The sequence below is a fragment of the Phocoena phocoena genome, chromosome X (assembly GCF_963924675.1).
Source record: "Phocoena phocoena chromosome X, mPhoPho1.1, whole genome shotgun sequence".
NCBI classification, from domain to species: Eukaryota; Metazoa; Chordata; class Mammalia; order Artiodactyla; family Phocoenidae; genus Phocoena; species Phocoena phocoena.
This window is the reverse complement of record NC_089240.1, coordinates 128,720,908-128,734,778: the sequence shown is the minus strand read 5'-3', so window position 1 is coordinate 128,734,778 and position 13,871 is coordinate 128,720,908. Positions and strand designations below refer to the sequence as shown.

The window sequence follows — 13,871 nt, the reverse complement described above, 5'->3', positions numbered from 1 at the left end:
CTGAGGACCCCGACCCAGAGGTCAGGAAACATCTCATCTGCTGACCGTGCTCTGGCGCCTCCAAGGCCCCCCCGGAAGGGCAAAGGATCCCTCCCTGTGTTGGGGTCTAACGTCCTCAGTCCTTCCTTCCTCGCGTGCAGGCTGGACTCTGGGCAGGACCTGGGATTGTCCCGTCTGCCAGTGTGAGTCCCTGCTCCTTATACCAGGTCTCCAGTCTCTCAGAGACCCTGACGTCAGGACAGGCCTACCGTGCTCATCCCGCCGCGGGGCCTCCCACGGCCACCTGCAAGGGCGGTGATCTGGTGGGTCCCTTTTGTCCTCCCTCAGGGTCCCCTCAGTCCTGCCTAAGGGCCCTAACCTTAGTCCACCAGGGACCTGACATTTTACCCTCTGCGCTCATGAGACCCCGCCCCTTATCCCAGGTCCCCAGCTTCTCTGAGACCCGGAAGTCAGGAAGTGCTGATGTGTTCATCCCGCCCTATGACCTCACTGGGCCAACTCTGTTCTGGGGTCCATGTTTCCCTTAGTCCTCCCTCAAGGCCCTCACCTTGACTCCACGCAGGACCTGGCATTCTAGCCATAGCACACCTGAGAGCGGACGCTTATACCTGTTCCGAAGCCTCTCTGAGACCCGGATACGTAAGTGAGGACTCGCTGCCAAGTGCTCATTCCACCCCAGGGCCTCCCAGGGCTGAAGGCAGGGAAGGGTATAAGGGTCAGGGTCTCACAGAGACTGCGGAGCGGGTATAAGGGGTGGGGTCTCATAGAGGCTACGGAGGGGTATAAGGGGCGGGGTCTCAGGCAGGAACAGGAGAGAATACCAGGTCCTGCGTGGAGTCAAGGTGAGAGCACATAGGGAGGATTGAGGGGAGCCTGGATCCCAGAACAGAGCTGGTTGTTGGAAGCCATACGGCGGGATGAACACATGCAGCACTTCCTGACATCCGGGTCTCAGAGACGCTGCGGAGGGGGAGCACGGGGCGGGGTCTCAGAGAGGCTGCGGAGGCGGTATAAGGGTCGGGGTGTCTGGTGAGCACGGGAGAGAATCCCAGGTCCTCCGTGGAGTCCAGGTGAGGGCCCTGAGGGAGGACTGAGGGGAGCCTGGACCCCAGAACACAGTTGGCCCTGGGAGGCCATAGGGCGGGATGAGCACGTGCAGCACTTCCTGACATCCGGGTCTCACAGACGCTGCGGAGGGGGAGCACGGGGCCGGGCCTCACAGAGGCTAGGGAGGGGGTATAAGGGTCGGGGTGTCTGGTGGGCACGGGAGAGAATCCCAGGTCCTCTGCGGAGTCAAGGTGAGCCCCCTGAGGGAGGACTGAGTGGAGCCTGGACCCCAGAACAGAGTTGGCCTTTCGAGTCCATAGGGCGGGATGAGTATGTGCAGTACTTCCTGACATCCGGGTCTCAGAGACGCTGCGGAGGGGGAGCACGGGGCGGGGGGTCTCAGAGAGGCTGGGGAGGCGGTATAAGGGTCGGGGTGTCTGGTGAGCACGGGAGAGAATCCCAGGTCCTCCGTGGAGTCTAGGTGAGGGCCCTGAGGGAGGACTGAGGGGAGCCTGGAGCCCAGAACAGAGTTAGTCCTGGGAGGCCATAGGGCGGGATGAGCACGTGCAGCACTTCCTGACATCCGGGTCTCAGAGACGCTGCGGAGGGGGAGCACAGGGCGGGGGTCTCAGAGAGGCTGGGGAGGCGGTATAAGGGTCGGGGTGTCTGGTGGGCACGGGAGAGAATCCCAGGTTCTGCGTGGAGTCAAGGTGTGGGCTCTGAGGGCGGACTGAGGGGAGCCTGGACCCTAGAACAGAGTTGCCCTTGCGAGGCCATAGGGCGGGATGAGTACGTGCAGCACTTCCTGACATCCGGGTCTCAGAGACGCTGCGGAGGGGGAGCACGGGGCGGGGCCTCACAGAGGCTATGGAGGGGGTATAAGGGTCGGGGAGGCTGGTGGGCACGGGAGAGAATCCCAGGTCCTCTGCGGAGTCAAGGTGAGCACCCTGAGGGAGGACTGAGTGGAGCCAGGACCCCAGAACAGACTTGGCCTTGCGAGGCCATAGGGCGGGATGAGCACGTGAAGCACTTCCTGACATCCGGGTCTCAGAGACGCTGCGGAGGTGGAGCACGGGGCGGGGTCTCAGAGAGGCTGCGGAGGCGGTATAAGGGTCGGGGTGTCTGGTGGGCACGGGAGAGAATCCCAGGTCCTCCGTGGAGTCCAGGTGAGGGCCCTGAGGGAGGACTGAGGGGAGCCTGGACCCCAGAACACAGTTGGCCCTGGGAGGCCATAGGGCGGGATGAGTACGTGCAGCACTTTCTGACATCCGGGTCTCAGAGACGCTAGGGAGGGAGTACGGGGCGGGATCTCAGCGAGGCTAGGGAGGGGGTATAAGCGTCGAGGTGTCTGGTGTGCATGGGAGAGAATCCCATGTCCTGCGTGGAGTGAAGGTGAGCTCCCTGAGCCCTGAGGGCAACCTGGATCCCAGAACAAAGTTGGCCCTGGGAGGCCGTAGGGCGGGATGAGCAAGTACAGCACTTCCTGACATCCGGGTCTCCGAGACCCTCGAGAGGGGGCGTCAGGGGCGGGGTCTCAGAGAGGCTGGAGAGGGGGTATAAGGGGCAGGGTGTCTGGTGGGCACTGGAGAGAATCCCAGGTCCTGTGTGGACTCAAGATGAGGGCCCTGAGGGAGCACTGAGGGCAACCTGGATCCCAGAACAGAGTTGGCCCTGGGAGGGCGGGGTGAGCAAGTGCAGCACTTCCTGACATCCGGGTCTCAGAGAAGCTGGGGACCTGGGTTAAGGGGCGGGGGTCTCATGAGCGCAGAGGGTAAAATGTCAGGTCCTTGGTAGACAAAGTCTAGGGCCCTTAGGCAGGACTGAGGAGACCCTGAGGGTGGACAAAAGGGACCCACCAGATCACCACCCTTGCAGGTGGCTGTGGGAGGCCCCGCGGCGGGATGAGCACGGTAGGCCTGTCCTGACGTCAGGGTCTCTGAGAGACTGGAGACTTGGTATAAGGAGCAGGGACTCACACTGGCAGACGGGACAATCCCAGGTCCTGCCCAGAGTCCAGCCTGCACGCAAGGAAGGAAGGACTGAGGACGTTAGACCCCAACACAGGGAGGGATCCATTGCCCTTCCGGGGGGGCCTTGGAGGCGCCAGAGCACGGTCAGCAGATGAGATGTTTCCTGACCTCTGGGTCGGGGTCCTCAGGAGGTCAGGTGTTTGGTGTGAGGGGTGAGCCTTCAGGTCCGCAGAGGGTGGACTCCCAGGCCCCCGAGGGAGGACTGAGCAGACCCCCAGCCCTGGAACAGGGGCCTCAACAGAAACCTGCCCCTGTGGTCAGCGCTGGGAGGCCAGGCAGGATGTGAGGAGGAGGTGAGGACCCAGCGTCTCCCCATCCTAGGACCCGCGGGAGGCCTTGGGCAGGTGCGGCCACCTGTGGGGCCCCCTCACTGCTTTCTGTTCAGATTCGGGGTCCTGTTCTGAGTTTCTCCTCCGGCCTGCAAAGGGGAGGGTCCAGGCCCTTAAGGGGAACAGTGAGCACGACGAACGAGCCCCGAGGGGACCACCCACCCCGGAACTCAGAACTGGGGGGACCTCACAGAGTCCGGCCCAATTCTCCTGCCAGCACCGAGGCCCGGAACTGTGCCACAGTGTACACAAGAGGTGCGCCCTCCATTCCTCTTACAGGGGCTCCAGGAACCGGGAGGCGAAGGCCCAGGTCTGAGGACCGTGTCCTCGGGGTACAGAGCAGAGGAGGCCCAGGCAGTGCCAGGAGTCAAGGGGAGGTGCGTGCCCTGAGTGTGTACCCAGGGGCTCCCCCCCCAGAACAGAGGGGACCGCACTACACCCAAGTCACCCCCATTGCCCTGTCAGCCCCAGAACCTGGGGCTGTGCTGGTTGCACCCTGAGGAGCCCCCTCACTTCCTTCTTCAGGTTGGCAGGGGACAGGCCGCCCAGGAGGAGTGCCCCTGTGAGGCCCGAGGGCAGCCCTTAAGAGGAGACCTGTAAGTGGCCTTTGTCAGAGCTGCCCAGGGTGCCTTTCTCCGCTGAAGCCGCTCACACCCCCTCTCTTCCCCAGGGATGAGGTCCCCGCCTGTCATCTGTGCGCACACTCCCGTGGACGGCTCGACCCCAGTGATCAGGTCCCCGGTCGAGATGAGTGAGCTCCGCCAGCCTCAGGCCGACCTTCAGGCCCCAGTCCCGGCCCAGGGTCCGGTGGAGGCGCCGCTGCTGGGGGCTGCGGGGGAGGAGGCCGCATTCCCCTCGTCCTCCGCCTCCCCTGGAGCCCCCTCCTTCTCCGCCTATGCCGATCCCTTGACCCGCGAGGCACTTGCTGTGCTGATGGCTGACCTGGTGGCTTTCCTGCTCTTCAAGTTTCGTACCGGGGAGCCGACCTCCGAGGTGGAGATGCTGAGTACGTTCCTCCGGGAGCATCAGGACCACTTCCCCGAGGTCTTCAGCCTCGTTTGCGAGTGCCTGCAGCTGGTGTTTGGCTTGGATGTGAAGGAGGTGGACCCCCGCGAGCGCACCTACGTCCTGGTCCCCACCCTGGGCCTCACCTGGGATGCGGTGCTGAGCGACTGGCAGTGCACGCCCGAGGCCAGCCTCCCTGTGCTGGTCCTGGCCATGGTCACCCTGTTCGGTGACCGCGTCCCTGAGGAGGAGGTGTGGGGACTGCTATGCACCCTTGGGTTTTGTGGCGGGAGGGAGCTGCTCACCGAAGTGTGGGTGCGGACGGGCTACCTGAAGTACCGGCAGGTGCCCCACAGCGACCCTGCCTGCTACGAGTTCCTGTGGGGTCCCCGGGCCTACGCGGAGGCCAGCAAGTGGCAGGTCCTGCAGCATCTGCTCAGGATCAATAGCATGGATCCCAGGTTCTTCCCATCCGTGTCTGCAGAGAGCGTGAGCGATGAGGAAGAGGGAGCCTCAGCCAGAGCAGCAGCCGGTCCCACGTCCAGCAGCTTCTCCCGTGGGGCAGGAAGGGGGGCTGACCCTTCACTCTGAGTTTGAAGAGGGAGCGGTCAGCCTTCTAAGCAGTGAGAGCCGGGCGAGTTGGGGGAAGCCGGTGTGCAGCATCTTTGGGTTCCTGTTGTGTATGTTGACATGGACTTCCATGTCTGTTTTCTTTAGGAATTTTTCAAATGTTGGTTCTTTGAATAGAAGACTAAACAAGCTTCAGTGTCTAACTTTGTGTATGACGTTAATCCCACAGGTATTTGCACTAATTCAGTTCAAGAACAAGAGTTTTGCTGTTTGTAAGAGAGGTTGGGAAATCTCCCAGTTCGTTTTGTGACCGTGTACAAGATAACAGGGAATTGGAATCAGAACTGCTCTGGAAACGTGGAAGTACTTAACAGTGATATAGATGGGGGAAGAAATAGAAAAATAAAAGCCATTGTTGTTCCAGTTCTTGCTTCCCTGTCTTGTCTGTCATTCTGTAAATAAAACGAACTATCTCTGTTGAGTTGGATTTGCACGGGTATTTTAAGAAAGTAGGAGAAGGTTCATCTCTGTCAATAAGCCCCCTGCCCACTGGCTTGTTTATTCCGCAGACCTCCACGGAGCCTCTGCTCTCCGGAAGGGCCTGTGTTAGTAGCGGGAACGCTAGGAAAAGCAGGACACACCCGCACCTAGAGTGATGGTCTAGGAGCCGCTGTCACATGAGGAAGGTGGTGAGACGTCCCCTAAGTCCCACAGAATAAGACAACATGGGACGAGGCGGTGGGGCTCCAGGAGCGAGCCCTGGAGTGTTAAGTGCCCCGAGCCAGGGCACTTTGGGCCTTTGGGAAGTGGGGGTTCCTTCTGTGGGAGGTGATGGTGATGAAGCTGGGCGGTGGCAGCAGCCAGACATGCAGAGGGTGTGTCTTGGGTTGGAGGGGAAAGTCTGAAATGGGACATTGCTGTGAGATGTCCTTCTGGGCCATGGATAAAGCCGGGAGAAATCTCGCCCTGGGGCAGGAAGGAAGGGGTGCTGGCTCTTGTTGCATTGCAGTGGGCCACAGTGAAGAGGTAGGTGTTTCATACCCGCCATCTGCAAGGATTTCCAGAGAAATGAGGGTCTTGCTCTTTGAAGCCCTGCTCGGTATTCCCGGGGCTGGCCCTCCTCTCCCTGCCCTGGGAGAGCCAATTACCAACTGTATGGAAACGACCATTTTAGTCACCTGGAGTTTACTTTGGCCACTTGTGAGCAAGGTCTAGATTTCAGTGGGATGAAATGGATGAAAATAGGGGGTTTGGAAGAAGAGAGGCTGCCGAAGTGGAAAGGAGTCGCCGTGTGACTGGAATCCTGGGAGCTTTGCGTGAGCTGCCCCCAGCTGGGGAAATCACCACCCTTCCCTCCATGCCGACAGACACACACACACACACACACACACACACACACACATCCAAATTGAATAATATATCCTGCAGGAGTTAAACACACAGAACAGCAATTTTGACTGGTTTTCTATTCCGTTTCCTATGGAGCTGCAAATTCTCTGAGATGTCATGAAAAGAAAGCAACTTCCAGAGGGGAGAAGGACAGAGTCTGGGATCAGAATAATACTAGAAATAAGTCCTAGCCACTAAGGAGCAACGTCCGCCAGTGTCCCCGCGTTCAGGCAGGTGCAGAAATACGGCGGCATCAGAGACCCACAGGTTTGGGCTGTGACCTGGCATCGAAAGGAAGGAGCAACTTCTGGGCCTAATGGGATTGGGAGGTCACTGCAGTGGGAGGTGCAGACGGCGCCGGGGGCTAAAGAGGCGGCCCTCCCTGCTGAGCGCCGTACGACAACGTGAACCTTACGTGGGATCCTGGATTTGAAGCACCTGAGATATTGCAGGTGGGCACTTGGAAAAGGTGAAGAATTTCAGGGCCAATGTAACCTGCTCAGACACTCCTGCCGGAAAAGAAGGGGATTTTGTCATCACAAAAGGTAAGCCCTGCTTTTGTTGAGCCTCTACTAGGCAGTGTGGCATTGGAGAGCCGTCAGGTGCTCGTCCCCATCTTGTCTTCCTCTCCTCCCCGCACAAGTGAGGACACAGCACTGCCAGAGTCCTCTTCACTTAGGAGGGGTCATGGGATGACCCTTTGCCACTGAATTCTGAGCAGAAGCAGTTTTGTCACGGCCATCTGTATCGAAGGCACGCCGGGGTCGGGGGTTAGTCCTCAAGCCATGACAACACAGACACAGACCACTGTGCTTCCTCCCCCAGGGTCTTACGTCCTGCGCCTCTGCCCCTTAGATGTGAGATGCCAGACTCTGTGCCTTTAAGGCCCTGGGCAGGGTTGGAGGTGCTCCAGAGAGAGGCTGCCCCACAGGGAGCTGGCGGAGGGCATTTCCCTCAAGCAACCCGCACCCTTAGGTCCTTGAGCTGCACCCATCCGTCCCCGCGGGGCTGTGCTGAGTCTGTCAGGAGGGCAGCCGCCAGCTGCCGAGCGGCCCCGTTGGGGTCGGGGGCGTCCTCGTGGGGCCCAGCCCCGAGTCCCCCTCAGGGTGACCCTGCTGCCCACAGCGCCCACTCTGTCCGGAACCTGTCCCCCGACTAAGAGCCGCTTAGGCCCCGGTCCTGATGACCTCGTGCATGTATGTTTATCTGAAAGTCCCAGAGAAGCATCCCCCCCCCCCCCCCCACCAATATCATGGTTCGGGTGGAGCTGGCAGGACGTGATGCAGCCACTCGGCGAGCCTCCTCGTGGTTGGTAAGTGATGATCGTTGCCGCGGGGATGTGGGGCGAATCTCTGTGCTTCCGACTTATTTTGAAATCATTCCCTACGTAATGCCCAAATGTTTGAGTACACTGATGACCTTCTGAATGTGACCGTGAGGTTTTGGTTTTTGAGCCTGAGTGCGAGAGGCACAGGCGTGTCCTGTCAGCCACCCGCAGAGCCGCCTAGGACTCTGGTGTCCCCGATCAGGGTGTTTGAGCAGAGGGACAGGCTGTAGCAGGTGGCAGGCGTGGTCCCCAGGACGCTCCCCCAGGCCCCAGCCACCCGCAGACCCGCATGAAGGTTTGGAAAGGAGCCAGGCAGGAGAGGGCTTTGGGGTCCCGGTGATGCAGGCTGTGAAGAGGGTCCGCCGCCCCAGAGAGGTGGAAGGAGCAGCACCCACCAGACCCCATCTGACCTGCCCTGGGCTGGCCGGGGGAGGCAGGCGGGAGCAGATGCCTCTGCCGGTGAGCTGCAGTGATAGGGAGTGAAGGAGAGAGGATAGAGAGAGAGAGAGAGAGAGAGAGAGATGGAGGGAGTGATAGAGGGGAAGGGAGGAAGGGAGAGAGAGAGGGTCGAAGGGGGATGGAAGGAGGGCAAGAGAAGAGGGGGAGGGAGGGAGAGACAGGGAAGGGAGAGAGAGATAAGGAGCAGGGAAGGAGGGAGAGAGGGGGAGGGAGGGAGAGAGATAAAGGGAGGGGGGCGAGGGAGGGAAAGAGAGAGGGGGAGGAAGGTAGGGGGAGAGAGAGAGAGGGAGGGAGCGGGGAGAGGGGGGCAGAGGGGGAGGGAGGGATGGAGAGAGAGAGGGACGGAGGGAGAGAGAGGGAGGGAGGTTGGGAGGGTGGAAGAGAGGCTGAAGGAGGGAGGGAGGGAGGGAGGGAGATCTTCGGTGTCTCTTCCTCTTTTCCAAAGGACACCGCTCTTGTCGGACTAGGGTCCCACCCTTGTGACCTCATTTAACCTTACTGACTTCCCCAAGGGTGCTATCTCCAAATACATGCAGCTTGGGATTAGCACTGCAACAGGTGGACTTAATGGTTGGGGTGGGAGCTGGGGGATCCATTTGAATCCATCACAGGGGGGACCGAAGTCTCCCACTTCTATTGTAGACCGGTTTCTTCCGTCCCTTCTGTCCATTTTTGCATCGTTCATTTGGGGCACTGCTGTTGGGCTGCTCAAGAGACCCCCCTGATGTGCACTAGCTGTGGCATCATGACAGACGGGAGCGGCAGATGGGACCACCCCTCACCCGGGCAGACCCGGGGCTCCTCTGGCTGCTGGTGCTTGGATCATTCCTGGTACCTTGAGTCTACTTCCCCTCCTCCCCCAACCCACCTTTTTTTCTCTTTTCTGTGTTTTTGGCCACCCCACAAGGCTTGGGGGATCTTAGATCCCCGACCAGGGATTGAACCCGGGCCACCGCAGTGAAAGCATAGAGTCCTAACCCCTGGAACTCCAGGCAATTCCCGCTCCCCGCCCCCTCCTTAGCAGTGTTTGGGAGGGGATGTCGCCCTATCGCTGTGACAGCCACAGAGTCCTGGCCAGGCCCCCCGGCCCATCCCCCACACGTGGAGGCAGCAGCTGTGAGCTGGGGGTGCGCCCTGGCCTTCAGTGCTCTGTACACACCACTGGGCGCTGACCACAAGGACTCGCGGTATAAGCTGGACACCCCAGCGCCCAGAGGGTGGTGGAGCATGGCGCCCTTGAAGTGTTTAGCTCGAAAGGCAAGGAAAAGTGAACCAGGAAAATGTCTCCAGACGCAGGACCCGCAGTGAAAAGCAAACCTCAATCCTGCTGTGCAGACACCAGAGAGCACCCCCAAACTGAACACCCGCAGGCCCCTGCCAGGGACCGTCACCTCCACACCTGTGCGTCTCAGGACAGGAAGGGCTCTTTTCAGACCTCTGACCGGGGAGGCCTGAGCTCTTCTCATCTGTCAAATCGAGACCCTGCTGGACACGATGCCCCCGCAACTGTGAAGCCGCGGGTGCCAGGGCCTTCCTTGTGCTTGTCCAGCCCTTCAAGGGTCTTTCTAGTGAGTGGACACAGGGCGTCTGAGGGGCTTCTCCAGGTGTCTGCTAGGTGCCCGCACCGTGCCGGGGGTGGGCTGTCACCTGTCATCGTTTCCTGCTGAGGGGAATCAACTGCTCAGCCACGCCCAGGACGGAGGCGCCAAACACGTGTTGGGTGGAACATCGCTCTCAAGTCCCCGTGCTCTTTATTGCCCTGCAAGGTTCTGGCCGCGTCACCACCTCCGTGTGTCTGCAGGGTCTGCCTGGTCAGGGTCCTCTGTGGGCCTGCCTGGAGGGGCCGGCTATTCCAGGAAAGAGCGGGAGCCCACGCAGCGATGGCAGAAGTGGCTCAGCGGCCAACGGATCAAGGTCAGGGGGGCGGCAGGCCTGGCGGCCACCTCAGGCATCCAGGGTGCGCAAGAGGCAGCAGCGCGGCCCCCGGGAGCTGCGCGGGGGGGGGGGGAAGGCTGAGGACTTGGCGGGGTGCGGCGGCCAGGCCCGGCACGGGCCAGGGAGGACTCATCTGGGCGGGAGGCCAGGAGCAGCAGAGCCAGGGGACCTCGGCTGGCTGGGCCACCTCTGCCAGGACAGGGACTAGAGGGACCAGAACCTGCATGCTGGGATGCGGCGCGGGGGGCTCGGCTGCTGTCCGAGGAGGGGCTGGAGCGACAGAGCCAGTCCTGGCCAGGGCGGAGGCATGGTCGACTTGCGGGTGGCTCGGGGTCCCCTGGATGTGCTCAGGATACGGTGGGAGGCCGTCCTGCGGCTCCGCGGCGCTGGGCGCTGGGAGGTGCCCCGGGGCTGCCGGCTTGCCGTCCACCGGCCCGGATGCTGGTTTAGTGCGCACTCTCGGCTTCATCCTCACCAGGAGGTGCGGGCAGTCTCTCTGAAACAGGGGACTGTGGTAGAAGTGTAACTGAGGTCGCAGTTGAGAGAGAAAAGGAAACCCCGAGTCACAAAAGAGTTGCTCGCAAGCAGCAGCCGCCTGGCTGGGCCCCTGGGCGCCCTCCCCCAGCCGACCCAAGGCCTCTTTGGAGAAAGCGGGACCCGTTCCCAGCAGGACACTGTGCCCCAGCTTTTACATTCCCGAGACTCGCTCACTCACCATCACCTTTCGCCCTTGGAAAATGACTGAACATGGCCCCTTAGTATGAGTACAAGGCCCACGAAAGGGGACTTGGCGTTTGCAGGTACGAGACTGCAACAAGGTTCGGTAGCTTTCTAAGGAAGTGTCCGAATCTCCCCCTGGCCAGCACCTCCAGGGGCCAGATCGGGGACACTGACTGCTTCCCAGGAAGGGACCTGCGCCCCCACTCAAGTGATGCTCTGGAGCTATGGGAGTCGAGGGGGCACACAGACCTCCCCCCTCCCCCCGGCGGGCCACTGTCCCCGAGCAGGAGGACGGGAAGGGCCAGCGTTGCAGCAGTGTCCTCTTGCCCCCCGGTGTGACTGCGTGTCAGGCGCGAGCGGCACTGCCCACGTGTCAGGAGTACACGATGACGCCTTGCCCGCGTGTGCTGTGAAACGATCACCACAGGGGGTCCAGTTCACACGCATCACCTCACACAGACACACCAAAGGGAAAAGGAGGAGGGAGAGAAGTGACGTCCCTGTGCTGAGAACACTTCGGGGCCCCCATAACAACGTCCCAACACAGCGCGCGGCACTGCCAGCTCCGGCCGTCACGCCGGTCCCCAAGTACCACCTTTAAAGGAAGCTCTCCTGACACGCCTGCCGCCGTCCCAGGCGGCCCCGGGGTTGGCACCCGCCCCCCACCCGCGGGCCCAGCGGCTCAGCCCCTGGAGAGGGCTCCTCCCCCGCCATCCCCCGCCCTCCTTACCTCGCTCAGGACGTGGGCGGGCCGCTCCTTCGTGGACAGGTTGGTCACGCAGAGGGACGTGTGCATGTCCTGGTGCACTTTGCTGAATCCGTAGCAGTTAAGCTGGCGGATGAAGCTCTTCATACATTCTGTCTTGAACACCTTGTCTAGGCCGTCCCTGTCCAAAACCTCCTTTTGAAACAGCGGCCTGTTGATGCCTATGCAAGTCCCGTCTTCATTCCACCAAATGGACGCAAAGCGACTGCTGTGGACGATCGTCCACAGCTTCCTGGGAAAGGGGTGGAAGAGCAGGCTGCCTTCCCACACGGCCTCGCAGGCGGTGCGAGGCCCTTTCAACAAAGGCTCTTCCGTCAAATCCTGGAAAGCGGCTTCTCCAGGCAGCAGCCTGAGGTCGGGGTGTCCCGCGGGCACGGGCTGGTCCAGGGCGAGGGACTGGGGGGGTGCAGCTCCCTGAGCCGAGGGCCGGAGCCGCTGTGTCGGGAGGAAGAGGCGCCTCGCCGAAGCCGGGCGCCCTGCCCGCGGCAGGGCCCTTCTCGTCCGCAGCCATGCGGAGCGCGGCGGGGCCCTTCTCGTCCGCAGCCATGCGGAGCGCGGCGTGTCCCTCCGCCACGTAAACGGGACAGTGCAGCGCGGCCGGCAGCACCCTGGGCTCACACTCCCGCTCAGCCCCTCACAGAAGTGCTCCGGTGGCTCGGGGGTGACATCACAGCCCAGCCAGCAAGTGACATCATAAAGGGCAGGCCCGTCAGCACGTCAGCCTCCTGCTTCACGCCCGTCATCGCAGGGGGCACGAAGACACTCGTGCACGGGTGCAGAGCCACGGGCCGAGCGCTCGTGCAAACCGGGCACGGCCTTCTGGTCCCGGAGCCCCCGGGCCAGGCAGACGTGCACGGACCCACGTGTGGCCCACGAGGTCAGAGGTCCTCCTGTGTGACCCCTGGCCTTCCGGGCCGTGCACAGCACCCACGATTTCAAGCACGAGCATCGTCCGAGACGCGGCCCACGGTCAAGGGCGCTAAAACTTGACAATTCACCTGTGAACTGGAAGAAAAACCCTCACGATGTCTGGGTCTGCAAAGTGCCTACCTTACCCTCTCCCTGGAGAGGTGTCCCATGGGTGCTGAGCAGGAATCGGACTCTGGACCCCCGCCCTCACCCGCAGCAGCCCTTTCCCTCCATTGCCCACAGCAGAGGCCAGACTCAGATGAAACGTTCAGGGAAATTTATTAAACAGAAACATTGACTGAAACCATTGAACAGAGGGCATGACAACACACAGAGGAACTTCTAACGGCCACCGGAGCCCACGGGTCCCGGCCCTTCCCCCAGGGTCCACAAAAAGGTGCCTCCGCTACACCCCACCCGGCGGCCCTCTGTCTCCCCACAGTCTCCCTTCCTGAGGGCCCCGCGGGTGGCCTCTCGCCAGGAAGATGGGCGCCGGCCATGCCCGCTCCCCCCAGGGCAGACCCTCCATTTCTGGCCCACATGCCCGGGGCCCGGCCCTGCCCTATGGCGGCCACAGGACAGTCCCACAGCAGGGCGCGCGCCACCGAGCCGGGGATGTGGAGTCCCGAGGAACAACGGGGTGGCCCAGCAGAACACAAGCCCTGGGGGGCCTCCCGCAGACCTCCTGCAGCCCCGGTCAAGGTCTTCCTTCCCAAGGTCCCAGGTGGGATCCCAGGTCCTGGGGTGGGTGCTGGCTGTGACCTCGTCCATCCCGTCCTTCCCGCCGGCTCCTGGGACTGGGCTCGGGGTCTCCACGCCGCGCAGGGCTTGGGGGAACTGCTCAGAGGAGAACACACGCACATTTCCACAACAACAGGCAGCGCTGGGCCTGAATCTATGCCCAGAAAGCACACGTCGAGCTCACGACACTGGCCCACAGAGACCAGAGCCTTGGCTGGCACGTGGCGCACCTCAGGGCTCTGCGGGGGGTCGATGGCTAGGGTGTGTGTGTTGGGGGGAGGGGAGCGGGGGCTGGGGGTTTCCCGGACACCTGGGTCCCTCTGGGGCCTACAGGGACACATTTGGGCTTGCCAGTACAGGGAGCCACCTGCCCCAGGGGATGATGAATAGGGGTCCCCTCTCAGGAGGGAGGCCCAGACACCTTGAGTAGCCCCTAATATGGGGCCAGTAGGCTGCCGGGTCTGGCCTCCCCCTGCCTCCAAGCTTGGGGGCCCCGGGACCTGCTGAGCCTACTGGCCCGAGGTGGACCCCGGGGGGCTCATCTCTGCAGCCCCGTCTTCATTTCCCGGCTCTTCTGGGATGGGCTTGAGCCCCTCCTCGGGGCTCTCCTCGGCCTCCTGGCCTTCTGCCTGGGTGAGGCCCTC

The 13,871-nt window shown here is 61.9% G+C and overlaps 1 protein-coding gene across 1 annotated transcript in view; it reads left to right on the top strand.

Annotated features, from left to right (window-relative positions):
• Positions 1-13,871, top strand: part of TEX28 (testis expressed 28) — a 188,697-nt gene that overhangs the window by 31,472 nt on the left and 143,354 nt on the right.